Genomic DNA, 6,480 nt, shown 5'->3' with positions numbered 1-6,480 from the left:
TCCTGTTTTGCTGTGGTGCTGAGCCAGGCATTGATTGAGGAGCAGAGAACAAACGTGATGATTCCTCTGTAGACCTGTATCAGCAGCTCCTGGGGCAGGTTGAACTTCCTGAGCTGGCACAGGAAGTACATCCTCTGCTGTGCCTTCTTCGTGATGGTCCTGATGTTGGACGTCCACTTTAGGTACTGGAAGATAGTGGCGCCCGGGAACTTGTAGGATTTTACTGATGTAAGATTTGAATCTTATAGGCTCTAGTTACTTTATAAGCTTTAGTTACTTTTCATAACTCTAGTTTCCTTTGACTGTTGACTTCTCTCCAGTCTCAGCCTCAAATGCCACAAAATTCATCAACCCAGACCAGAGAGATCTCTCCAAACATGGGTCCCTTGGTGGTTGTTAAAAATGGCCTCTTGCAAATTGCCCCCTTCCCTGGTAACAATGCCTCACAGAATGAGACAGCTAAATATTTAAATGAAGTAGCAGCTTGTAGTACAAACTCCTTTGTTTCTAGCACACCAGCTGCAAAGGGACTTCAAACACCAGGAGTCAGTCAAGACACACACTCACAGTCCTCCTCCTGCCCTCTTTCTGAAGCCTCACCTTCTCAGTCAGACAGTGTAAACACTGGAGTTAGCACTACAGGTGGCCTTGATGTAACTGGCCTAACCTTTGCAGTTAATGATATGGGCTTTTCTGATTTGAATAATAGAAGCTTGTTTCCAAGCGCCACTAGCTGTTTAGGAGTCTGATGGCAGAGGGAATGAAAGAGTATTTCAGTCTACACTGGTCCTACACTTCACACTTCTGAACCTCCAGCCAAAGAATAGGGGTGTGAACGGTCCATGCTGGGGGTGGGTGGGATCTTTGAGGATGGAGGCAGCTTTTTTACGCACCCTGCGGTGGTAAATGCTCTGCAGAGAGGGCAGTGGAGTCCTGATGATCTTCTCCGCAGTCTTTACCACCCTCTGCAGGTGCTTGCGGTCCATAGCAGTAGTGCTGCCATACCAGACAGTGATGCAGCTGTAGAAGTTGCTGAGGATCCTAGGTGACATGCCAAACCTCCTCAGCCTCCTCAGGAAGTACAGTCGCAGTTGGTCCTTCTTGACCAGCTGTGTGGTGTTAAGTGTCCAAGTGAGGTCCTCACTGATGTGGACGTCCAGGTATTTGATGCTGCTCACCCTCTCCACCTTGAGCCCCCAAGATGAACAGTGGCCGATGAGATCTCCCCTCCTTCCTCATGTCCACTATCATCTCCTTCGTCTTGTCCGTGTTGAGGCTGAGATTATTGTCCTTGCGTGCCTAGCCAGCCCTCAAAAAGGGGGAATTAAGTGGGAGCACAGAAAGTAAGGTTTTGATGTGTTACAGCTCCAGACTTGACAATGTAGAGGTGAGCCATCCTACATGTGTCAGACATGTGGCTGCAATCAAATTTAGGCCATAGCTAAATGCAGAGGACACCAAAAGGGAGATTGATTGATTGATTGATTGATTGATTTATTCTTTCAAACATGCAGAACAGAACAAATGAACAAATGACAACAACACACATAATTACACATATCCAACCAATACTAATCCAAAGTCAATTTGCCTACACCTGTACATGTTTGAATGGAGTAGAAAGAAGTCAGACTTATCCAGTCCTACCCCATGTCATCATATTATACAAAATTACATACATCATTGGCTGCAAGCTCTACATAGATAAAACAGAGTGTTTCCTAATGCCTTCTCGAATAAATCTTATTCTTGCATATATCTTGTATAACACATACATTTATATTTATATTTAAACTCCTCAATTCTAGTACTATTTTTCATATCCACAGTTAAATTATTCCATAATTTGACCCCACTTATAGAAATACAAAATCTTTTTTTGGTTGTACGTATAGCATGAACTTTTAAATTTAAGTGTCCCCTTAAGTTATATCCCCCTTCCCTTTCACCAAATAACTTTTGGATTCCACCAGGTAATAAGTCGTTCCTGGCTTTATACATAAACACAGCAGTCTTATATTCCACTAAATCAAAGAATTTTAACAATTTAGACTGTATGAAAACTACATTTGTGTGATCCCTATACCCCATCCTGTGCACAACTCTTATCGCTCTCTTCTGTAATATGTACAATGGTTGAAGTGAACTCCTGTATGTATTTCCCCAGTTTTCAACGCCATACTCCAAATATGGCAAAATCAATGAAGAATACAAAATGCGCAATGCTTTAACATCCAGCATATATCTAACCCTTGCCAATATCAATATATTTTTAGCTATTTTATGCTGAACATATCTGATATGAGATTTCCAGATGGATGGAAGAATAGACAGAGGCAACAATGCAGCTGATTTGACCGCTAAAACTGCAGCTGGCTACACTGTATATACTGTATATAGACAAATGATTCAGAAGTCAATGAATGAAAAACCCCATACCGAACTTATGCACACAGAACATTAAAAAGCTGCAAGAAGCAGCTGCTCCATCAGAAAAACAGGGCAAAGAGAGATTGGCAAAAGTCTGCGCAGACACCAAATTTAATTTTAGTCCTCATGAAATCCTGACAAGAAGGAAAATGCCCTGTCCTTTCACTGTTGTCCCTACAGATTCCTCACCAGCATTAGTACAACATGAGGCCTTGTGTTAGTATGTACGAATACTGAATAACACTGTGATGAGCATCTCTCAACAGATGATACCAAGGAACAGGACACCGCTGTACCTGTCGTAACAGTGGGAAGCTGGGTCTACAGAAAAATCACCAAACTCAGCTAGTTTTCTCCTAGGTGGAAGGGACCATACAAGGTAGCAGAGATAACCACGCATTGTGTGAAGGTGACGGTTAACAGAGGACAGACTTAGTAACTGGATCCACAGAACTCCCAAATTATTAAACACAGGTGCCCCACTCTCTTCCATGGCTACGGGTGCATGCAATCAACCACCCAGGCATGCACCCAGCTTCTACAGACAGTTGTGAAAGGATCAGTCACTCTTGGGATCTCAACGAACTCCAGCATGGTGCCAGGATGGGACCACCAGCGCAGTGGGTCTAAGCCTGACACTTAATGTGATCTGCAGAGTGGCCCCACCCCAGAGCATGGAGAGTTTCATGGAATGGGGCTCCATGGTCGAACGGCCGCATACCAGCCTACACCACCAAGTGCCATGCAGAGCGTCGGATCATGAGGTAAAGTTGGTTCTCAGGAACTGGGCTTGGCCACTTTGATGAGAGTGGCCAAAATACCGAGACATTTTGGCCAGTCTCATACTCCCAAGGGAGTGAGGTTAATGTGGAAGAATTTGACTGGCTTGCATAAAGTCCTGACCTCACCGGTGTGCTTCTGGAGGAATGGTCAGAACTCCCATTAACACACTCCTGGACTCTGTGGACAGCCTCCCCAGGGGAGTTAAAGCTGTTTTTAGCTGTAGCAAGTGAGCCAGCACCAATTTGGACCCTATGGGTCAAGAATCAGTTGTGACTCATGCTCCTTTGCACGAGAAGGTAGGTGGACAAATGCTTTTGGCAACACAGTGCAGTATGCTAGCAGTGAAGACATATTCCAAAGGGGGGCCTTGTGCTCCCTCTGGTTGGAAGTCTCTGATATTCAGGTCAGTCCTCCAATTTAGTTTATAATTCTCCACTGTTTTTGATTGACATGATAAAATCATGTCAAAAGGGGGAATTGTAAGCTTTAAATCTTATAGGCTCTAGTTACTTTATGAGTCAGTTACTTTTCTTACCCTTATTTTCCTTTAGTTACTTTTCACACCTTTATTTTTCTTTGCTTATGTAACCAGTGTATGAAGAAATGTAACTTCCTTATAACTCTTTGATTGAAACCACACCAAATCCCGATTTGTTTTGTTAATTGTTTAAACAGGGTTATATACTGTAGCGGATAAATTATGTACTGTCTTTTTAAGATGCCTGAGATGCGCTTTTTTGGTACGTGATCATTGTGTAACTCTCAGTTTGTGCTCTCCAAGCTGAGAGAAGAGACGCATGTAGCAGATGATCACCCCATGTGCTGTGACTCATTTTATTTTTCTTTGCAATTACCCAGGTATGTTCCACACAGTATTTGTTCATAATTGTTCACACTGGTTAGACTTACATTAGCACTTAATATAATTTAATGGTAATAGTTTATTTTGTGATTTCTGTAACTCTGAGTTTGTGCTCTCCAAGCTGAGAGAAGAGACGCATGTAGCAGATGATCACCCCATGTGCTGTGACTCATTTTATTTTTCTTTGCAATTACCCAGGTATGTTCCACACAGTATTTGTTCATAATTGTTCACACTGGTTAGACTTACATTAGCACTTAATATAATTTAATGGTAATAGTTTATTTTGTGATTTCTGTAACTCTGAGTTTGTGCTCTCCAAGCTGAGAGAAGAGACGCATGTAGCAGATGATCACCCCATGTGCTGTGACTCATTTTATTTTTCTTTGCAATTACCCAGGTATGTTCCACACAGTATTTGTTCATAATTGTTCACACTGGTTAGACTTACATTAGCACTTAATATAATTTAATGGTAATAGTTTATTTTGTGATTTCTGTAACTCTGAGTTTGTGCTCTCCAAGCTGAGAGAAGAGACGCATGTAGCAGATGATCACCCCATGTGCTGTGACTCATTTTATTTTTCTTTGCAATTACCCAGGTATGTTCCACACAGTATTTGTTCATAATTGTTCACACTGGTTAGACTTACATTAGCACTTAATATAATTTAATGGTAATAGTTTATTTTGTGATTTCTGTAACTCTGAGTTTGTGCTCTCCAAGCTGAGAGAAGAGACGCATGTAGCAGATGATCACCCCATGTGCTGTGACTCATTTTATTTTTCTTTGCAATTATCCTGGGGATAATTAAATTCAACTGGTTTGACAACAGTGGTCAGTGCCATTATTTCAAGATATAACACTACGCAGAGTACACTAACCCCGCCATTTATCACTGCTTCAATTACCTCACTCTCTGAGTAACCCTTTTTAAGCCCCGACTCCATCTGGTTGGTCAAGCTGGTGAAAGAGAGTTTTTCCTTCTGTCCGGCCTCCCCTATTTGACCCCAGATACGGAAGTCTTTTCTCAAAGTCACTTCTGTTACACTCTTCACACGGAACTGATGGAGCCCTTTAGTCACTTGTTTTATTCTTTTATTGTCCGATCTGCAACACATATAAACAACACAGCCGCTTAACAAGCCCCCTGCCTACGAATTAGTGCAAGCTCCGGCCCCTTGGGAATCCTATCCCCTGATCTCCCTCACTGGGCCCGGTGAGAGAGAGGTTGAAGAGCTCCATGGACCGGAGTGAAGACCGTGGATCCTACATAAACTAGCTAAAGGCTAATACATACTGACATATAGATGCATACACGTAGGTGGTGTGAACTCATAGGTTGTTGAATGATTTTTAGTAATTGATTTTTGATAATTAAGTTTGGTAAGTATTAATGGAAATTGCTAATGGTAACTTAAATTAATGTTATTGAGTGGTGTTCATGATTATGGTAGGTAATCTGGGATGGGTTGCAAAAGACCAAGAAAACAAAGAAAAACAACAAACACAAGAGAGCACGAGTAACCATGGCTGCCATTGCTGTTGGCGTCATGATTTTTATGGGTTATTTCAGAAAAAAATATAACATTTACTTCATTGTATTTTTTACCACATCAACGTGTTATCTATGCGTAAACAACATGTAGAGTACATGCGAACAATGCATGGCTCCAGGCATAAATTTCACAGGTATTTGGCCTATTTGGCTTTCCATAGGATATCATCCATGTGAATGAGCCTTTAATCGATCCACTTGTAGCGCAAAACAAATCATTCATATTGTGATGACCGCTAGCTCGGTTGAGAGGAGCTGGCCCGACCCTGTCCTATACTGGGACAACTAACTAGCCAGCTATGCGCTAGCACCTACGCTGACAGTGAGGAGAACACCTTCTTTGTCTTTTTTCGGGTTTTATTAAAAGGATTGAAGAAAGCAATTGAAAATGCTGCATAACATGGCACCATGTACTCACAGAAGATGAACAACAAAAAGGCAGCAACAACACAACTCCCTCGGAACTCGACCATGTACCGGGCCGCCATCAGAAGCTAAACAACCCGCCCGCCTGTCATCCCTCTTATCTCCTCCCGCACCTGTTCCTCTCCCCATCCCAGAAACAGAAGCAGGAAACAATGCCAAAATAAAAGTACAAGAATAGAAACGGGTGGCCAGCTTAACGGCCAGCAGTTCCCCGACACATTTGTAAGTGAGAAAGTAAGAAAACAGTGGAACATGAGCTGATTTAACAGGTTAAAACAGTAAAATAAATTCAGAGTATTTTTAAACTTATGTAGTGGTTAAAACAAACAAGCTACAGTTAATATGCAATATGTAATAGAACACAGTGAGAGTGTGTAGATTACATGAATGTAACACCCTTCTCACTCTACCGAGGAGGGG

Source organism: Monopterus albus, unplaced genomic scaffold, assembly GCF_001952655.1.
Source record: "Monopterus albus unplaced genomic scaffold, M_albus_1.0 scaffold401.1, whole genome shotgun sequence".
Lineage (NCBI taxonomy): Eukaryota > Metazoa > Chordata > Actinopteri > Synbranchiformes > Synbranchidae > Monopterus > Monopterus albus.
Note: the sequence above shows the minus strand (reverse complement) of the source record.